General features: G+C 40.2%; 1 protein-coding gene across 1 annotated transcript in view; it reads left to right on the top strand.

The window, feature by feature from the left end:
• The first annotated feature begins 231 nt into the window (after nt 1-231).
• Nucleotides 232-21417, top strand: part of SLC26A5 (solute carrier family 26 member 5) — a 63876-nt gene continuing 42690 nt past the window's right edge. The window contains exon 1 of the mRNA XM_043462956.1: nt 232-367. The gene's annotated coding sequence lies outside the window, so the exon portion shown is untranslated. The remainder of the gene's footprint in view (nt 368-21417) is intronic.

Genomic DNA, 21417 nt, shown 5'->3' with positions numbered 1-21417 from the left:
TCCCACTTGAATACTACCGCTTTATTTACCGTGTTTGCTCCACGAATCCCACCGTCAAGACCCCGTGAGCAGCGGGAGACAAACGGGGGTGTTTCCGTGGCGTTGGGGGGCTGGACGGGCGGCGCATAGTCTCCAGCACACCGTAAAAGTTCTAGAAGTTGGAGAAGAGACCTCTGGGTCGCAGGGGTCGCGCGGCGGGGGGCGGGGCGGGCTCGGGTTACGGGGCCCGCGGGACGGCGCGCCTCCACAGCCCGTCAGGGAAGCAGCGGCGAGGCACCGCGGCGGCGGCGGCGGCGGCGGCGGCGGCGGCTCCGGAGCGCGGCGGGGCGGCGGCTCCGCCCAGGGCAGCGCCGGGCAGCGCCGGCCGGTGAGTGCGCGCGGGCCGGGGCCGGGGCCGGGGCCGGGGCGGAGCTGCGGCGGCGCGCACGGAGCGCCCACCGCCGGGTCCTCGGGGACCCACGGGATTCCCGCGTCGCCGCCTCTCCCGGCACCTCTAGCTCCGCTCTGTCTCTCGGGCGCTCCTGAAACTGCTTTCCTAAAGTGAATTCAGCATTTGACTTGCCCACACCTTGCCCGTCTCTAGCCCCTGACAGGAAAATCCCAAGAAGCGCCTGCCTTTGCAGACCTCCGACTCAGGCCTCCCCGTCCGCAGCGGCCGCAGAGATTGTTGTTGTTTCTCCCAGACGTTTGTGTCTTTACTGGACGTGTGCAACTCTTTGGTTCTGACCAACCTTCTGCTGTTCACAACTTTGCTTTCATAGCTTCTCAGGTACCCAGAACGTTCTCAGCCTTGCCGAGCTGTGCGCAGCCTCAAAACCCCGTCCTACTTACTGCAGCCCGCGCGTCCCCCAGCCCCGGGGGTGCCTTCGCCTGCTCTCCGGAGCCGAGCGCTGCCCCTAGTCCAGCCGGGGTTCGGGGTGGGTTCTGCCGTTTGGACGGCCAGGGTTCCCCGAGAGGGTCTGTAGATCGGAGTCGGGACGGCTCCCCTCCGCGCCCGGGGCAAGCTTGTACCTGGAGTCCCTGGCTTCTCCATGAGCGGAGGGCTTGCTGAGGGCCTTCCTGCCGAAAAATTGGGTAGTGGTGGCCTCCTGCCTAAAAACGCTTCTAAACACTTGCCGTGATGGGCGCTCAACCGCAATAGGAGTTCTGATACGAGGGCCTGACTTAACATTTAATAAAGTAGTTGATCAGGAAATCAGTTTACTTGTGTCGACTGCCTGCTTGAGGCGCACTCTGGGCAAGACCCACGAGGAAGCGTGCTGGAAGCTGTGCAAGGACCTTCGCTTGTAGGGAAGGCAGCAGTCAGGCTGTGAGGAAGGCTGTGAGGAGACTTTTCCTCACTGGGATGAGTACTGTGTATCAATCCGAGGTCTCAAATTTTCAAAACATGTAAGGAAACACAACAGATAGGGCAGGTTCAGGGTGGAGGGTGCACTGAGATTCAGCGTTTTCTTATCTGAAAAGTGGGAACAATGTTTATTATATAAATTTAAGGTAAGCTTGGCAAATGCAGGGGAATTTGAAGGATGCAATAGGAAGTGCAAGCCTTCTTGAAGTCAAATTTGGAAGTTTTATGCACGCAATCCTTATAATTACTTCCATAGTTTTTCTGTTTCTGAAGACTTTCTGGCAGGGGACAGGAGGCAGGAGAGAGAAATTCAATCTAATTTACATTACAAAGAAACTTGGGGTGAAGAATTCCTAGGTAAGGTTGCTATGGCTGATACCTTAAGTGCACTGCTGGAAAGCATTCTAGCCTGTAAGTAACACCTGAAGCCCCAATTCTGTTACGTAGGGTTTCTTTTCTTTCTTTCTTTTCTTTTCTCTTTAACTACTCTGAAACTATACAGAGTTACACGTTCCTCATTAATTTATGAGTGATACCAAAAGAATTGACTCAATCCAACAAGAATTTGAGCTCCTTTCATGTATGAGGCACTTTGCTAAGAGCTGCAGAGGATGAAAGATGCGGGAACTTTGCAATTAAAACAGCAGTAGCAACAACAGGAGGCTGATTTGTGAAGAGTAGATGCAGGTGTGCACTGCCTATTCAATTTAAAATTAAAACCAGTTGGGCTTTTATTTATTCTAAATGCCATGTGTAGCCCCTGATATCTTTATCATTTGGTTAATTTATTTTTCCTATCATTGCCTATCATTGCCAGTGGTCTGCATTTTAGTAATTCCAAAGTAAAAGGTCTTCTAGGAAATGCAACTAAATGAGAATGTAAGTCCGTTTTCCCAGTGTTTGCTTTATCATGAAGTTAATTAAGTCAAAATCAACAAGAAAAATTAGGAGATGATTACTTTTTTTCCTTTCATTTCAATCTAGTAAGACAAAGTCAGCATAAATAAGTTTAATACTCTCTTCCCTCCCAAACTGTTTTATCTAAGTCCATTCTTTTGGAGGATGATCCACCTTCATGAAATCTTTCCATCCTCCTTTTGGAAGACAATTCCAGAGGCCAATTTCACAAAACCTTTCATTGTAGATACCAGAAGCCATCAGCATCACCACATCATCTTCTTCCCAGTCTTACCCTTCAAAACAGTTGTATTCTACAGGACTTTAGGGAGGGGACAGGTCATTTTTAAAATCTGGTCAAAGCTAGGACTTTATCCTTGGAAAAAATGCACATGCACTCAGAATATTGTATATCCCTTGGAGGATTCATGATGCCTTGCTCAAGAACAGCGGCAGTGTGGAAATGAAGCAAGGATGTGGGTACATCTATAAACTGTGGATATAATTTGATTTACTTCAAATGGAATAATACCTGGCTTTTTGAGTTAGTGTTCTGTGAATGGGAAGTAAAAACTATTATTTATAAAATGCTAAAGACAAATTAGTCCTATTAATTTTTTAGTTAATCAAGATCAGCTTTTATCTTGAACATTATGAATCTGGTTTTTCAATTTTTTGGCATTCTTCTCAAGGAAATGTTTCTGAGATTATTTTTCTCTCAGCACTGATGCCTCATTCAGGATGGTTTCTCATGTGCCAACTTTTGTAATTTGGGAATGGCTGAGTTCAAAATTTGAACTTGCTCAATCTCACAGTTCACACAGGAAGGATATATATGTCACATAATTACCATATTCAGTTTGAACCACGGTGACAGCCCTGGTTGTGTCTTGGAGAGACTTGTTTGGAATTAGGAGTGAGTGGAGAACATTAAGAATATCCTGGATGTAGCTTCTTTTGAAGAACCAGCAACCTCTGGATTACCTTTCCTTCTTCTATTCCTAGGGCCAAGGAGCGAGCTCTCTCTTCTCCAGCTCTCAGCCCCCTGGATCAGGGCTTCATTGAACTGCACTAGACTGGCCGTCTGGGTTCCCTGCCCCCTGCTCTGTGCTGCACGTTGGATCTGACTGAGTAGAGGCCCCCTGGAACTAGTCAATGGTAGAGTGAATCAGAGGTAGTGATGGATTTTACCTGGACTACCGTTCTTAACATTTCCAGAAGCCAATATCACATTGCACTATTTGTAAGAAAACAGTAAGACAGAATGCCAGAAGCATCACTGCTTACTCTCTCCTTTTAACTTGGATCAAGACCAACCCAATCGATCCTTAGATAGTTTTGACTTACCTTATATTTTTTACTATTTATTTGTTTGGCGGCATTGGGCCTTAGTTGTGGCCCTTGGGATCTTAGTTGCATCAGGCAGGATCTGTCTGCTGCACGCAGGCTCAGTAGTTGGAGTGCACAGGCGTAGTTGCATGTGGGATCTTAGTCCCCCAAGCAGCGATGGAACCCTCCACTGTGGAAGGTGGATTCTTAACCACTGGACCACCAGGGAAGTCCCTTGACTTACCTTATTGTTGAGTGACAACTAAGTAGCTGGTCACACCCATACAACGTCATTGATGGATGTGCTCAGTCATGTCCAGCTCTTGCGGCCCCATGGACTATAGCCCACCAGGGTCCTCTGCTCGTGGAATTTTCCAGGCAAGAATACTGGATGGGGTTGCCATTTCCTACTCCAGGGGATCTTCCCAACCCAGGTGTTGAACCCACGTCTCTTGCATCTCCTGCATTGGCAGACTGATTCTTTACCACCAGTGCCACCTGGGGGGCCCTTAGAATGTCAATGATACACATTAATTGGATTAGTAAATTAATGGACATCATGGTTTTAATCTAAGCTCTGCCCTTAACTAGGTACGTGATCTTGGGCGAATAACAAATTAAATTCCTTGGACCGTATTTTTCTTGTGTAAAATGAAGGTGTCGTAAGGGATCAGTGGTTCTCAACTACTATGTAGTCCCACACGTCTGAATCACATGTAGAATTTACTTAAAATATGTATATACACTGGATCAGAGATTCTGATTTAATTGAACTGGGGCAGGGCCAGACATCTCTGTTTTTTAAAAGCCCGCCTCCACCCCACCCCACCCCACCCCCCAAGAAGTGCTAATATCCAGCCAAGATTGAGAATCCCTGGGTTAAATCAACACTAAGAACTGATTCTAAAATAGTGTAACTTAAAGATAGAAAAGCAGACCAGTAAAATCTGTTTCATGTGTGGCTTAGGCCAGCATTACATATATTCCACAGTAACCAAGCCTACACACGCTTTTCTAAGAAGCAGCCCAAATCAAGCAATTTAAATTTATTCAGGGAGTATTCTGTGCCTTCTTGCCATTTCAGTATTCCTATGATGCTTTGCGAGTTCTCAGCGCCTTGTACATTTTGATGGACTGAATTAGATATAACTCTGCCCCTCTAAAATGATTAGCTGTTCCTGAAGGTTCCCAGGGACGATTATCTCTCTTCTCTTGGTGTCCATGCCTGTGTTTACTAGCCTATTGAAAGTTTCTCCTAGAGGTGATCTGTGACTTTCTGGGGTTGAGGAGAAGGTGTCAGCAAGGGATAAGGGTGATCACATCGATTGTTGCTGAAATGTGAGCTTCTGTGACCAAACTGAGATAAAAAAAAAAAAAGATCCTCATGCCTTCTCAAGTAGTTGTAGACTATCAAGTTACCAGAACTGGGATAGGGAAAAAAGAGCACATTGTTTACTTTCATCATTTGTTGGGACCTAATCTTGTTGCCATTACATCATAAATTCAATTCAGGTTCACACTTTGAAAATTATTCTTCAAGTTAAAGCTAGAAGTTACTGTAATCCACGAAATTTCTGTTTATCTTTCTCTTTTTTTCCCTTCTGCTGCCCTTCATATTCCAAAATACTTAGAAGAAGAAAAAAACAGTGTATTTGTGCGACTGTCAGATCAGTAAAGAGAAACAGACATGAGTTGACAAAAGATAGAAAGGCATTAAGGAGGAAGGAGGCCCATGGATCACTTAATTTTTTTTTCTTTTCTCTCTGCTGTTGGGCTTAGAGCTGCTATGCATTTATTCTCAAATTTTCTAAAGTTTAAGCAAATTGTATCTCAGCTGCTATGTGTTAGGAAATGTGGGCTTGCAGCCCATGATCCATGATCCTTGCAGCCCCCTCCCATACATGGTGCATTGAGTGCTATCCTAATAGGGTACAGCCTGGACATGTTGTTGTCGTTTAGTCACCAAGTCATGTCCGACTCTTTTGCAACCCCATGGACCCACCATGCTCCTCTGTCCATGGGATTTCCCAAGCAAGAATACTGGAGTGGGTTGCCATTTCCTTCACCAGGGAATCTTCCTTACCAGGGATCTAACCCACATTGGCAGGCTGATTCTTTACCACTGAGCCACCAGGGAAACCCAACTTGGTCTAAATTCAACGTTGACCAGTCCCAGGGCCTGTCTTAATCCTAAATAATGTCTTAGGTTGGGCAGTATTTTTTCTGGAGTGGAAAGCCACTGACTCCAGGGCTCTTTGTGTCTCAGAGCTGCCCATACCTGATGTCAAAAGTCTGATGAAGAACCACAGACCCAACTCAGCCCTCACCTTTCCATCCACCTAGAGCTATGCACTCACTCAAAAAAATCTCTAAGGTTGGATTTATTTTGTGGGTTTATTGCTGATCATTGTTCCCAAAGATTTAGTGATACTGGGTACATGCTGTTTTGTTATTTCGTAATTTTTTCTTTCTCTACTCAAAATGAATTAACATAGGAATAAATGTACTAGGAAAAAGATGATTTTATCATCATAATTTTAAATCTAACAAAGTTTATTCTTGCTAAACTCAAACACCCAGTTATGTGTTTATATATAAGCGTTTGAAAGTAAAAGAAAGTGTAGTTGCTCAGTCATGTCCGACTCTTTGCGACTCCGACTCTTTGCGACTTTGTAGCCCTCCAGGCTCCTTTGTCCTTGGAATTCTCTAAGCAATAGTGCTAGAGTGGATTGCCATTTCCTTCTCCAGGGGATCTTTCCAACTCAGGGATCGAACCTGGGTCTCTCACATCACAGGCAGATTCTTTACCATCTGAGCCACAAGGGAAGTCTTGTCCTCCCACAAAAATCTAATATTTGAAGATAGTAAGTATAGTCAGGGTTCTTAGGATCATCACTAGTTTGCTTTTTAATCTTTTATTCCTCAAAACACCTGAATATTGTAAGGTAATTAGAAATGATAACATTTTCTTAACTGTTCCCTGTTTTACTGAACACTTAACAATGGTCTCCAGAGCTAACAGGGGTTTTTATTTCTTCATTCTTTTCTTCGTTCCTTCCTTCCTTGATTCATTCAACCATTCAACATATGTCTAGTGAATTCCTACCATGTACCTGTCCTCATGTAACTTTCATTTTTGTGAAGAGAGGAGGGAAGACAGAAAATAAAGTAAAATACAGTGTGGGTTAGATGGTGATACATGCCATGGAGGAAAATAAAGCTGGGAAGAAGGCCATGGAGGAGTTGGTTGCACAATATGTAAAATAAAGTGGCCTGAAAAGGTGGTGGAAAAAGTTATGAAGCTTTCTGGGAGTGGAGCTTTCTGGCCAACACGAAGGTCCTGAGGCAGTTATGTGCCTGGTATATTCACAAAACAGCAGGGAGGTTTGAATGTCTGGAGCAGAGTGATGAGGTGTAAGTAGAAGGAAATTAAATCACCTAAGAAAGGGGCAGCTGAGGGGTAGAGTTTGGGAGGGTGTGAAAGATCTTGTAGGTCCTTGTAGGGCCTTTTCAGTGGGATGCTTATAAAGTGAAATGATGGTGCAGTTTCTTAGTATTTAGTCAAAATAGCAGAAGCCCTGTGATCTCCTTTGTTACACGCTCTGGATATTCCCCACTTTTTTGTTTTGTCACCAAATCAGTCTCTTCCCATCCTTTGCCTTTATCCTTTATCCCCAAGGCTGACTCTAGAATGGGATTAAGTCTCCCAATGGTTGCTTTCTTGATGCCCCGAAGATAAGACTTGCCCTTCTTTTTAAAGAATGTGCTGCTAGTCACTGAAGAAGAAAAACTGTCAGTACCAAAACCAGTAATCATAAGGGAAATTAATAAACCTATACAAAATATATTCTTGGTTTATACTATAGCCCAGACACAAAATGGTTACACTACTGGTGAATGGAATTTAGCCTGTGTTTTGTTGAGTCCACACGTTGTTTTCTAAAAAATTTGTGTTGATTTCCAACATTAAAATTTTTTTAATTAAGGGAAGTTTTCATTAAAATATAGTTTCAAGTGTTCTTTAAAAATTGGACATTCTATTTATATGAGGCTCTAGAACAGACTTCCCTGGTACCTCAGACGATAAAGCATCTGCCTACAATGCAGGAGACCTGGGTTCGATCCCTGGGTCAGGAAGATCCCCTGGAGAAGGAAATGGCAACCCACTCCAATACTCTTGCCTGGAAAATCCCATGGACCGAGGAGCCTAGTAGGCTACAGTCCATTGGGTCACAAAGAGTCAGACATGACTGAGCGACTTCACTTCTCTTCACTTCTTCTAGAACAGACAAAAATAATCCATGATGATGGAAATCAGAACTGAGGCTGCCTGACATAGGAGTATGGTAGAGACTGACTTGGTAGGGCCACCAGGCAAAATTTTGGATGATGAAATGGTTCTCTGCATAGTAGTCTGAAATGCATGGTTGTGGTTCAATTGCTCAGTCATGTCTGACTCTTTGCCACCCCATGGACTGCAGCATGCCAAGCTTCCCTGTCCTTCACCATCTCCCAGAGTTTTCTCAAACTCATGTCCATTGGGTTGGTGATGCCATCCAACTATCTCATCCTCTGTCGTCCCCTTCTCCTACCGCCTTCTATCTTTTGCAGCAACAGGATCTTTTCTAATGAGTCAGCTCTTTGCATCAGGTGGCCAAAGTATTGGAGTTCAGCACCAGTCCTTCCAATGAATATTCAGGGTTGATTTCCTTTAGGATTGACTGATTAGATATCCTTGCATGGTAAAACACATTAAACAATGTACTGGTCTGTACAGTTTACTATATGTCAGTTGAACCTCACTATGAAGGAAGTTTGAAATGGAAGCCAACATTCAGTAAGAGCTGACTAGTGCTGACCACTTAGAGCTTGGCATGTGCTCTCAAGATTGGCACAAACTTATTACCTGGTTCACTTCAATTATTGTCATTACATACCTGGGCTTTCCTGCTGGCTCAGCAGGTAAAGAATCTGCCTGCAATGTGAGAGACCTGAGTTCAATCCCTGGATTGGGAAGATCCACTGGAGAAGGGAAAGGCTACCCACTCCAGTGTTCTGGCCTGGAGAATTTCATGGACTGTATAATTCATGGGATTTCAAAGAGTCAGACATGAATGAGCGACTTTCACTTTCACCAGGATCCTGTAGGTGATATTGGTGTGTGATTTATGCAGTAGTGGTTTTGATTTCAACTATCAACAGAGGACAAATCTGAAGAGGCCTGATATGTTTAATTGGCAGTGGAGAAATTAGTACCTGCCTCCTCGGGTTGTATGTGAAGCAGGTAACAGAAACATAATCTTAATAGCTTGGATCAGTCAAGCAGCTCACCTACGTCCATCTCTCAGTGGTATTCTCAAATGTGGGACCCTCTGAGGTCCCTAAACGTAAGTCTCAGCTTTCCTCTCAAATGCAAATCTCCTGTGCTTGCAGACTCCTCCTCTGAAAGGATAACAGAAAGTACATTTAGCTCCTATTACCAGCACTTAAAACTTACTTTTATTATATTTGTTATGTGTTTGTTATTTGTTTCTTATGTGTCTACCACAGAAATCTTGGAAAGTGTGGACAAAAGGAAAATAAAATTACCCACAATTCTGAACATAACCTCTGTTTACCATTTTGTGGTAAATGCTTTCAAATTTTTCTTCATAATGTCATAATACAAAATATGCCTATATATTTTATGTTAAAAATATATTTACTATATAAAATTTAGCACACAATCACCAAATTTGCAAATTAAAAAAAAACAAGTTAAAGATGAAAGATAACATCCTAGGCACAGGCATTTGCCTTCCTCTATCCTATAAGTCTTTTTAAATGGCTGTGACATTTTGCAGATAATAGAAAGAACCTGAAGAGAGTGGGGGCAAGTTATCGATGAAAAAAAACCAGGAAATTGGTGCAGGAAGGACCACCATGGGAGGGAGAGTGACCTTCTAGAAAGAAGCTCAGGGCATGGAGTCAAGGACAGAGAGCAGGCAAGAGCAAGGGGGCCTGAAAGCAGAGAGCTCGATGGAAAGTCTTTATGGGTTAGTTAAGGTGAGCCAGAGCTTCTAATTGAGTTTGGCATTGTGGGGTAAATCCTTTCTCTTTCTGGCATTTGAAAAGAGAGTGAACCCTAGTCTGAAGGCCAGCTCTTGCCCCCTCACACTAAAGTCAAACCAGAAGTTGAAGAGCCTGCTCTGCTGTGCAAAGGTTCCTGATCACCGTTCCATTCAGGGGAGAATCCTGCCCTGAAAGACCTGTGTACAAGAGAGTGGAGGAAGGTGACCCCAGTTAGTCAGAAAAGTCAGTGAGGTCTTTATATATAATCAGAAAAGTCAGTGATGTCTTTATATATATATACACACACACACATGTACACTCACACACACACATATTTATAAAACCAAGAATAACCTGACATATGAAGGAGTATGAAAAAAACAACCCCAAGAAAAACAGTTATTAATGTCAGAGAGGAGATTGTTTAAAATAGCTTTTAACTTAGAGTTACCAAAGGGGAAGCAGGAGGGGAGGGATAAATCAGAAGTTTGGGATTAACAGATAGACACTATTAGTGGATTGGCCCGAAGTTTTGTTCAGGTTCTCCATAATATCTTACAGAAAACCTAAACAAACTTTTTGGCCCACCCAATATGTTATTCAAACTAGATAAATAATAAGAATCTACTGTATAGCAAAGGGAACTATATTCAATAATTGTAATAACTTATAATGGGAAAGAATGTAAAAAAGAATACTTATATATATACATATACACATACATATATATATAACTGAATCACTTTGCCATATACCTGAAACTAACACAGCATTGTAAATCACTATACTTCAATTTAAAAATATATATAAGGACTACCAAAAAAAGAAAAATATATATAAAATAGCTTTTAAAAATAAAAAAATCTTAGTACCCTCAGAGTGATTTAAAATGTATTGTTTTCATACAACAAAAATATAATTCTATAAAGAAGGAATAATCGGAAAACAGACAAAAAAGATCTTGAGATTTTAAAAAGGAATTACTGAAATCAATTTAGTAGAGCAGCTGAAAGATAAAGTTTAAGCAGTCTCCTGGAATGAACAACCAAATGTCAAAGAGATGGAGAATATATATGCTAGAAAAGATAAGAAACATAGAAAACAGTTCATTATGTCCAACTTCAATCTATTGGGGCTCTAGAAAGAGAACATAAAGTCACTTAAGACTGATATTAAGCTTCTCATCACTGAATAGGACACCAAACTACAATGGAGCAGTGCCTTCAAAGTTATGAGGGAAAATGATTTTGAACCTAAAATTCTGTTGCCAATTAAATTATTAAGTGTGAAAGTAAAATGAGAACATTTTCAGATCTTCAGAGACTCAGGCAATTTGCTTCCAAGTACCCCTTCTTAAACAATTACCTAAGGATGTGCTCCATCAAAATGAGAGCAGAAAGAAAGGAGGAGGAAGATGTGAAATAAGAGTGTTATTCCCCCAGTACAATCCTAGGCTGGCAGATTTGTACCAGACTTAGAAAAAAAATAAAGTGATACAACTTAAAAACAAAAAGTAGTCAATAAACTCTAAGAATAATGACTTTAGGAAGAACTAAGTAACTTCTGTTCAATAGATAGGACCAGTAATGAACTATATTCACATAGTTAAAAATAAGAGGGCATCTAGCAACCTGGGGTATTAAACTAACTCATGCAGACCTCTCTTCAGTACAAACACACAAAAATAAAGGATAAGACACAATGAAATGTATAAGTAAATCAGTCAGTCAGTTCAGTCACTCAGTCATGTCCGACTCTTTGCAACCCCATGCGTGGCAGCACACCAGGCCTCCCTGTCCATCACCAACTCCCAGAGTTTACTCAAACTCATGCCTTTTGAGTCAGTGATGCCATCCAACCATCTCATCCTCTGTCGTCCCCTTCACCTCCCGCCTTCAATCTTTCCCAGCATCAGGACCTTTTCATATGAGTCAGCTCTTCGCATTAGGTGGCCAAAGTATTGGAGTTTCAGCTTCAACATCAGTCCTTCCAATGAACACCCAGGACTGATCTCCTTTAGGATGGACTGGTTGGATCTCCTTGCAGTCCAAGGGACTCTCAAGAGGCTTCTCCAACACCATAGTTCAGAAGCATCAATTCTTCGGCGCTCAGCTTTCTTTATAGTCCAACTCTCACATCCATACATGACTACTGGAAAAACTATAGCCTTGACTAGATGGACCTTTGTTGGCAAAGTAATGTCTCTGCTTGTTAATATGCTGTCTAGGTTGATCATAACTTTACTTCCAAGGAGTAACCATCTTTTAATTTCATGGCTGCAGTCACCATCTGCAGTGATTTTGGAGCCCAAAAAAATAAAGTCTGCCACTGTTTCCCCATCTATTTGCCATGAAGTGATGGGACCAGATGCCATGATCTTAGTTTTCTGAATGTTGAGTTTTAAGTCAACTTTTTCACTCTCCTCTTTCACTTTCATCAAGAAACTCTTTAGTTCTTCTTCATTTTCTGCCATAAAGGTGATGTCATCTGCATATCCAAGGTTATTGATGTTTCTCCCGGTAATCTTGATTCCAGCTAGTGCTTCATCCAGCCCAGCATTTCTCATGATGTACTCTGCATATACAGCCTTGACATACTCCTTTTCCTATTTGGAAATAGTCAACTTTAAAATAAAGACTACCAAAAGAATGCAGAAAATCATTTAGAAGAGCAGTTAGTGCAAGTTTATACCCAGCACAACCATAGCAGTTTCTCTGGAGGATACAGACCCTGAGATATAGAGATGGGATTATGCCATTTAAATCTGGAAGGAAGACGTGACCTCAGGCACAAGGAAACATGGAACCTCTTCTTATCTCCCCCCACTTAATATGAGCTCACAATTTAAAAAGCCTATAAACAATCATAAGGGAGTTTGAGCGAACAAAACAAATAGAAGAAATCCCAAAGAATCAAAAATAATAGAAATATATGAAAAAAGTTATAATTGTGTTAAAAATTGTTAAAGGGATAAAAAGAATAGAAAACAAAATGAAAAAGACAGTGCATAAAAAGAACAGTATATTTCAAAAAGAAAATAAAGATGAAGAATACAGACATTGATTATTTTTAGTTAATGTATTAACTAAACAACATATTACCCAAAGGAAGATTGGTGAACTGGAAGTCAAATCTGAGAAAATCACCTAAGATCAACCCGTTGAGATTAAATGATGAAAAATGTCATAGGTTGAAAGACACATTGGTATAAAGAGGAGCTCCAGTAGATGTCTAATAGAAATTTCAGAAGGAAAGAATGGAGAGAATGTTTTAGCCTATATTGGTTACATAAGTAAACAAAATGTAATACAATCTGGAAAAAAATAGTAGGGAGTAAGGAGACTTAAATATTCATTTTCCATAGTAAGCACTCATAGATAATACCTAAATTCAATAAATCAAAAGATAGCCATATATTGCTTAGAGTAGTAGTTCTCAATTCTTAAGGAGATTTGGAAATGTATCACAGTGACTGGAGGATGCTACGGGCATTTAGTATCGGGGACGAACATGCTAAATGCACAGCACAGTTCCACGTATGTCCCCCAAAATATTAATACTAATAACACTCTTTCTGAGAAAAGCTGATTTAGAGTTAAAAATAAGCCCACCAAAACTAAAAACAAAAAACTATTTTAAGAAAAAATTTATTTTAGGGAATAGAGTGGGGAGAAGATGGGTGGAAAACCATTTATTTTTGTGATTAGTCCTTCCATAATACTTGTATTTTTACTATGTCTGTATTATGTTTATTAAAGAAGACTGGTAAGCCAGTATATTGTTCTTCCATTTTCACTTAAAGAGAACTCTTTCTTATTAAAATATCTGTCATTCAAACTTAAGCACCAATATGAATTACTGAGCTTTTTATCCCAAAGAAGATTCTAGAGGCATATCTTGTGAGTATTAATGATCTTTCATGTGTTCCTAGTTGGAAAATAAATCTTGCAATTTATCACCTTAAGGAGGCATAGAAAATTAGTGCTGGGATGATTAGTATCTTTAGTGGAGTTGACTAATTCTCTCATAGTAGGTGGTTTTGATCAGTAGTTCTGCATAGGACAAAGGAGAATGGGAATATGGTCAAATAGCTAGAGCACATGGCTTCAAAGTGAAATGTGTAGCCTGCTTTTTATGATCCTTTAAGACCACATCCTTTCAACCTCTCCAGTTTCATTTTCACTGACTACCTAAAAAAAGTTTCTGCCAGTACTTCTGGTCTTCTGTGACTGTGCAGTGCTGTCCTGTGCTTAGTCACTCAGTCTTGTCCAACTCTTTGAGATCCCATGAACTAGCCCGCCAGGCTCCGCAGTCCATGGGGATTCTCCAGGCAAGAATACTGGAGTGGGTTGCCATGCCCTCCTCCAGGGGATCTTCCCAACCCAGAGATCGAATCCAGGTCTCCTGCATTGCAGACAGATTCTTTCCCATCTGAGCCACCAGGGAAGCCCAAAAATACTGGAATGGGTAACCTATCCCTTCTTTAGGGGAACTTCCCGACCCAGGAATTGAACCGGGGTCTCCTGCATTGCAGGCAGATTCTTTACCAGCTGAGTTACCAGGGAAGCCCATTCTGTGACTAGGTCCCATTAATTTTTACCTTTCACTTCTCTGTACATAATCACATGCCTCACTTAAAGGTCAGTTTTCATTCCAATCCCAAAGAAAGGCAATGCCAAAGAGTGTTCAAACAACCACACAATTGCACTCATTTCACACACTAGCAAAATAATGCTCAAAATTCTCCGAGAACTTTCAGATGTTCAAGCTGAATTTGGAAAAGGAAGAGGAACCAGAGATCAAATTGCAGGCATCCATTGGATCATAGAATAAGCAAGAGAATTCCAGAAAAACATCTATTTCTGCTTCATTGACAAGCTAAAGACTTTGATTGTGTGGATCACAACAAACTGTGGAAAATAAGTAAAGAGGTGGGAATACCAGACCATATTACCTGTCTCCTGAGAAACCTGTATACAGGTCAAGAAGGAACAGTTAGAACCAGACATGGAACAATAGACTGGTTCCAAATTGAGAAAGGAGTACGTCAAGGCTGTATATTGTCGCCCTGCTTCTATAAGTTATGTGCAGAGTACGTCATGCAAAATGCCAGGCTGGATGAAGCACAAGCTGGAATCAAGACTGCCGGGAGAAATATCAATAACCTCAGATAGGCAGATGACACCACCCTTATGGCAGAAGTGAAAAGCAACTAAAAAGTCTTTTGATGATGGTGAAAGTGGAGCAGAAGTGAAAAGCAACTAAAAAGTCTTTTGATGATGGTGAAAGTGGAGAGTGAAAAAGTTGGCTTAAACCTCAACATTCAAAAAACGAAGATCATGGAGTCCATTCCCATCACTTCATGGCAAATAGATGGGGAAACAATGGAGACAGTGACAGACTTTATTTTCTTGGGCTCCAAAATCACTGAAGACAGTGACTTCAGCAATGAAATTAAAAGACACTTGCTCCTTGGAAGAAAAGCTATGACAAACCTAGACAGCATGTTAAGAAGCAGAGACATTATTTTGCCAACAAAGGTCCATATAGTCAAACTACGGTTTTTCCAGTAGTCATATATGGTTGTGAGAGTTAGACCATAAAGAAGACTGAGTGCCAAAGAATTGATGCTTTTGGACTATGGTGTTGGAGAAGACTCTGGAGAGTCCTTTGGACTGCAAGGAGATCAAACCAGTCAATCCTAAAGAAAATCAACCCTGAATATTCATTGGAAGGACTGATGCTGAAGCTGAAGCTCCAATACTTTGGTCACCTGATGTGAAGAGCTGACTCACTGGATAAGACCCTAATGCTGGGAAAGATTGAAGGCTGGAGGAGAAGGGGACGACAGAGGATGCAATGGTTGGATGGCATCACCAGCTCAATGGACATGAATTTGAGCAAGCTCTGGGAGACGGTGAAGGACAGGGAAGCCTGGTGTGCTGCAGTCCATGGGGTCGCAAAAAGTTGGACATGACTGAGCAACTGAACAACAATAATCCATCCCTCAAGAGCTACTTCCAGGTAGTATCCTCTCTGAAGCCTTCCTTGAGCTCTAGTCTTGCTTCTAATTTGGTTAAGACCACCATGCTTCATAAGCAACAGATCACAAGTGGGAGTATATGCCTGTAATTAATATAACTTAGATAGAAGTAGATAAATATTTTGATATGATTAGTCTGATACACAGTTAATGAAGCAACATAGCATAAGAACATGGTTTCTGCAGTGAGCAGTCCTAAATTCCAATCCAGGCTATTATTATTTCATCTGAAAAACATGGATAATTCCTGCCTTACATAGATGCTGAGAACTTCAATTTCAGTCTCAATTAATATTATACTATAATTAACTATTATTGTATATATATAAGGAACTCACATAAATGTCTCTCATTTATATTATGTTAAGTCAATTTGTAGTTTTTATGTACCCACTTTGTAAGTTGTCCAATACTTAAATAGAGCATTAACATTGTTTAAATATAGACTATATTTTATTACCATTAACATTGTTTAAATATGGACTGTGTTTCATTACTATTATACACATAAACTCACAGAGATTGAAAAACAAAATCTCACTTGTGATAGCAGAAAATTAGAAGTAGCCTAAGTAGTCTAATGATAAAGAAGTGAAAAATGAAAGTGTTAGTCATTTAGTCGTGTCTGACTCTTTGTGCCCCATGGACTGTAACCTGCCAGGCACCTCTGTCCATGGAATTCTCCAGGCAAGAATACTGGAGTGGGTTGCCATTCCCTTCTAGATGCTTAACTAAATCATGGTATATATATTAGAAAATATTATATAATCATTAAAAAATATCTTCTGATGCTTATTGATATGGCAAAATGTTTATGAAATAATGTTAGGTACAAAATATTTTAATGAAAAACTATTAAGACAGTATCTCAGTTCTGTAAATATACATTACATATATGTACATACATTGTATTTTTAATATACATTTAACATATCATTTATGCATGAGAAAAGTGAAAAATTACATATTGTGCTATATATTACTTTTATAATGAGGAAATAGTAGCATGATTTTTATATCAAAGGCCCTCGATCTCATTTCCTAAATATTTATATTTTGTCATCAATGATCTCTTACTCCCATCCCCAAAACCTCCTACATTCCCCTATATGTTCCATTATGTCATATGCCCATACCCATCTGTAAGAAATCCTTTAAAGGATATAGATTGCAGAGACCCTAGATGACAGGTCCCTGAGGGCATGTACCAGAACTTTTTAATCTCTAAGCATAGCCAACTGGTAAATTTTAGCCAAACTTATAAGTAGGGACTAAGTAGATTTGCATTGAGCAAATTAATAGATGGAGACCCAAGGACTTGAGAAATGAAGCATATGAAGTAAATGTGAGTGAAGTTCAGTTAAAAGGTAATAGTATAAAATAGATAGCCAGTGGGAATTTGCTATATGATTCAGGGAACTCAAACAGGACCTCTGTATCAACCTAGAGGGGTGCAGTGGGGAGGGAAATGGGAGGGAGGTTCAAGAGGGAGGGGACGTGTAATACCTATGGCTGATTCATGTTGATGTTTGACAGAAAACAGCAAAATTCTGTAAATCAATTATCCTTCAATTAAAAAATAAATAAAATTTGAAAGATGATAGTAATTATAAATAATAAATATTAAGTGTCTTACTGTTAGTGTTTCATAATTCTTATATTAAGCTTCAGTGCAGCACTACTAGGACTGGCCAAGCAAATTATGGAACATCCATGTAACAGCACGCTCTGCGACTGTTTTAAAAAACATGAGGATGAGGAAGCTCTTTTGTATTGTTATGGAAAGGTCACCAAGATAGAGTAAGTGAAAAAAGCAGGTGCAGAATGGTGTAAGTCATGCTACTGTTTATGGGAAGAAGACTATGTACTTATATCTGCTTGTGTAGAAAATATCTCTGGGAAGACACAAGAAGCTGACACCATGATTGCCTTCCAGTTATGAAACGGTAGTACAACGTCACTTGAATGCTTCTTACACATGAATTTTTGAACCTTGTGAATGTGTTGGTGATTCAAAATGCCACGTAAATGCAGACAGAAGAAAATCATTATCCCCATTTACAAATGAGCAACAGAGATTAAAGGAAATTAGGTACACTGCTCAAAGTAGCAATAATAATGGTCACATTTACTGAGCACTTACTGTGTGCCAGGCCCCAGTTGAAGTACTTTAGAGACATTTTCTTCTTACATGTATAATTTTTTTATTATTATTATTATTTTTTACTTTACTGGGTCTTAGTTGCTGAGCAGGCTTTTGCCATATGTGACTTGTGGGGGCTACTCTTGCCGTGAGCAGGCTTCTCATTGCGATGAGTTCTCTTGTTGTGGTGCACGAGCTCTAGGTCGTGAACTTCGTGAGCTCAGTAGTTGCGGCTCCTGGGCCCTTAGAGCACAGGCTGAGTGGTTGTGATACACAGGCTTAGTTGCTCATCAGCATGTGGGACCCTCCCAGACCAGGGATTAGTCTGGTCCGAATTGGTCTGCATCAATCAGTCTGCATTGGTAGGCAGATTCTTTACCACTGAGCAACCAGAGAAGCCCAAAACTTTTTCTCATTTATTTTCACAGATCTATAATGATTTTATCCGAGTGGTATAGCTGAAGAATCTGAAGGAAACATAATTTATTTTCCATTCAGGACACTTTGGAAGTAATAATTACTCTGGGACAGCAAGCATAAGCCAGGACTAGGGTCACTGTATTTAGAGAGGTCAGGTAACTTGCTAGATGTCCCAGCAAGAGGGAACACCAGGACTGGAACTTAGGTCTGAGAGAATCCACAGCCTGTCTCCTGACTGCCACTTATGGATAAGCAAATGAAGGCTTGCAGAATGCACACACCTATGAAATGACAGTTCCAGCCTCCAACACAGTCCTTCTGAGCCCAAAGCCTACCAAATGGTGTTGCCTCTCAGAATGCAAATCTAAGAATCCTTTGCCCTAGGAATTGAATGGGAGGTGGATAATTACCAAAGAAGAGAGAAAGGATAGGAAGAGCCACAGACCACATCCTCGAGCAACCATGGTCCCCACCACTCACAAACACTCCGAGAGCGTTCAGGCCACAAGCTGCATGTTGCTATGTGTTAGGTGTTCAAACAATCACGCTGTCCTCACAGAGCTTACAGTCTGCATTCAGGACCAGCCTGCAGGGATTATTGGGCCTTTGGCTCTTTCCACATGTTGGGCCACTTCAATTAATCCGTGATCATTAATAAGGAAAAGCAGGGAGTTTATCTTGGTTATGCTAAAAGTCCTAGAGGTATAGAAAAGAGGAAGCAGGTTTTTCAAATTCGTTTAAAGAGAAGACTGTGAATGTCGTAAGTGAAAGAAAAATTTTTTTCTGGACTATAATCTTTCTCTGTGAGCTCTGAAAAATACAGACTCCAGAATTACTAAATCAGAATCTCTAAAGGTATTTTAAGCTCTCCTTGTGATTTCAAGGAGAAATCTGTGGTATTTTAAGCTCTCCTCGTCATTTCAACATGCTTCCAAGTTTGTTGTGACTGGTCTATTTGACCCTATGATAACAGCATAGGACAGCTCAGAACGCTTGAGAGGCAGAACTAGGGCCAGACCCTGACCCCAACCTTCGGTTTGGAGCATCTTCTACAAAACCATAGTGAACCTTCATTATTGGCAAGCAACTAATTCTTGCTTTTAGTTTGAAGTGAAAAATGTTGCTGCTACATTTTTATTTATAAATATGTGTGCTTTTTAAAATTACTTTGAATAGGAAGCAAGGTTTGCATTTTGAGAATATTTTGGGATAAGTCAAGTGAGTATAAATGAGTTCATTTTCACATTTACACAGTGAGGAAGTTAAACTGGATGGTTTACAAAATTACTTTCAAATCTAGAAATCAATGTTGAAAAGTATTCTAAACTGTTTTTAAATCCCTTCTTTCATAGCTTTGAAAAACAGGGCTTCAACATTGAGATCACTTTGCTTTTCTGTCATTAGTATTTTTGTTGGAGACTCTGTCAGAAGACTTGTTCCTTAGGGCCATCTGAAAGGTGACTTTTCTCATATGAGGGTTTATGTACTTAGTTTTATAACTTGGTGATTTATAACGGCAGTCCACATACTGGAAGCTCATTATCTGTCAGATAGTCATCTGGTCATTTGATCTCCTGCCTTGGTCCCTTGGTTACTTTGCCTCTCTTCTGATATATAACCTCTTCTTCTGATAAAGTGGTGATTGTGATGATTATGATTATTGTGATGAGCATACAAAGTTCCCCCAAAGGACAATCTTTCATTTTAACATCCTCTTCTCCTTTACTCTTCCCAGGAGTCCTTTCCTTTCTCAGTTGAGACATCTTTGAACTTCTGAATAGATATCTCAAGGAGGACAAAAATTGTGGCCAGGGTCCTAAAACCTCAAAAGAGTTTGAGAATCCCCTCTTTTCTGTGTCTCTTCCTGACCTACAGAGAGTTATTATTGTTACCAGATTTAGCAAACGACAATATGAGACACTCAACTGTAACTAAGTTGGGATAAAGAATAAAATTTTAATATAAGTATGCAATATTTGGAATATACTTTTACTAACCATTTGTTACTTATCTGACATTCACATTTTAACTAGACATCCTATAATTTACTTGGCAACTCTGCAGAGAGTCCATACCCTAAGGCTTTTTTAGTTCATCTGATGTTTTGGGGTCTAAATTCTTTTAATATTTGCTCTTAATTTAAAACTTGAATGGAATGTTTGTAATAACTAAGATTTCAGTTTTCTTTAGCATTTTCATAAAGTGTAGCATTTGCACTGCCCACCTACACACAATTCCCTTTTGCTGTGAGAATATAGAATAGAAATAAGACTTTTCTGTAGAAACCCAAGCTTGATAATTCTCTCCTTTGTAAGTTTTTATTAAATATTTCAAAGATACACGTAAGCAAAGATAGCAATATAATGCATTGCACACAATTTATACCCTATTCAGTTTCCTTCTTTTTGTTTGGTTTGATAGGTAAGTGTGAGTGTGTATATTGCCATCCCCTAAGTCAGTGGTTTTGAACCTTGACTGTGCATTAAGAATCACCTGGGGAGCTTTTAAATCTCAATCCTTGCCTGTCTCTTAGACCAACTAAATCAGAATCGCTGACAGTAGAGTCAGATGATTCCAGTGTGCATCCAGGGCTAAGAACCAGTGCCCAGAACGAAAATGGCAAATGCAAAGAAACATTGTTTACTGCCAAATCATCTTATATTTCACATTCCTCTTCAAAACTTACTTCATGTATTTTTCAGTAAGTATATTATATCATAGTGTATATATATATATACACACACACATATATATATAATGTTATGTTGAATTACAGCACACGTGTCATTTTATAAAGTTTACTTTTAAAAAATCTCATCTGTCTTTAATCATGTCACTGATTCATTATTAATTTCCTAAAAGCTTATAATTGGGTTTGTTTTCAAATATTTCTTTGTGATTTTCTGATGTCTTTTTCATATGCATATCTCTCTTAGGTTATAAACCAGTGATTCTTACCTTTATCTGCTCATTAGATTCATCTTAGAATGCTCTAAAAAAGATGCCTGGGCCCCACCTCCCAGAGGCTCTGCTGGGAGGCTCTGTGCTAATTGGTCTGGTGTAGAGCCCAAGCATTGAAATTTTAAAAAGCACCTGAGGAGATTCCAGTTTTAGGGAGAATTGAAAGCCAGATTCAAAAGATGTTTTGAATCTTTCTGGGGACATTTAAAACATGCACATAATTGC

Source organism: Cervus canadensis, chromosome 3 (assembly GCF_019320065.1).
Source record: "Cervus canadensis isolate Bull #8, Minnesota chromosome 3, ASM1932006v1, whole genome shotgun sequence".
Taxonomy (NCBI): Eukaryota; Metazoa; Chordata; class Mammalia; order Artiodactyla; family Cervidae; genus Cervus; species Cervus canadensis.
The sequence above is the reverse complement of the archived record's forward strand: the minus strand, read 5'-3'. Positions and strand labels throughout refer to the sequence as shown.